Source organism: Penaeus monodon, chromosome 34 (genome assembly GCF_015228065.2).
Source record: "Penaeus monodon isolate SGIC_2016 chromosome 34, NSTDA_Pmon_1, whole genome shotgun sequence".
NCBI classification, from domain to species: Eukaryota; Metazoa; Arthropoda; class Malacostraca; order Decapoda; family Penaeidae; genus Penaeus; species Penaeus monodon.
In genome coordinates, this window is record NC_051419.1 from 19,138,010 (window position 1) to 19,138,709 (window position 700).

The 700-nt window shown below is 40.4% G+C and overlaps 1 protein-coding gene across 1 annotated transcript in view; it reads right to left on the reverse strand.

The window, feature by feature from the left end:
• LOC119594629 (neprilysin-2-like) overlaps positions 1–700 on the reverse strand; it is a 37,634-nt gene that overhangs the window by 4,101 nt on the left and 32,833 nt on the right. The window lies entirely within an intron of this gene.

A 700-nucleotide genomic window follows, 5' to 3' on the forward strand; every position in this document is an offset into this window, starting at 1 on the left:
TGCGAGGACGGGAAGTGGAGGAGGGTAAAGGGAGGTGAGAGGAAGGAAAAGGAAAGGGAGTAAGGGTGGAAGACAGGAGATGTGGAAAAAGGGCGAGGAGGGAATGAGGGGAGAGAAAGAAGAAAGAAATAGGGAAAGGAGCAAAGAAGGGGTGGCGAAGGGGGTAAGGAAGAAACGAGGACAATGGAGAAGTAAGGAATAAATGAGGGCAATGGAGAAGGAAGGAACAGAAGAAAAGGATGAGAGCAAAGAAGGGAGATGATGATAATGGAAGAGAGAGGGGAAGAGAGAAAACCGGCCGGTTAGTTTAATTGTATCTGTTTTGCTTTAGAGCCGAAGTCATTTAGCATATTGGATTGTTGTTTTTTTATACTCACTTATTTAATTTGTGTCGCATTTGCTATTATGTTTTTATTCACTCAGCTTAAAGCTCAACTAAATTAAGAGAACTCAATATTACCACTAACATAATTTTTCAACAATGACATGATTTATCTCTTGAAAATAAATTGCTAAAACGCTCTTTCAAGCTAGCCCTCATCGATGACATAAAATTTCCCGAGAGTTTTAGGACAGTCTCCCCTAAATCCCATTTTCTTTTCCTTTTGTCAGCGCCGATTTTCATCCCAGAGAAGCTAAAAAAAAAAACGGTTTAACGTTTCCAGAATATTCCGGTACTTCGCGTTTCTCACAGAAATGC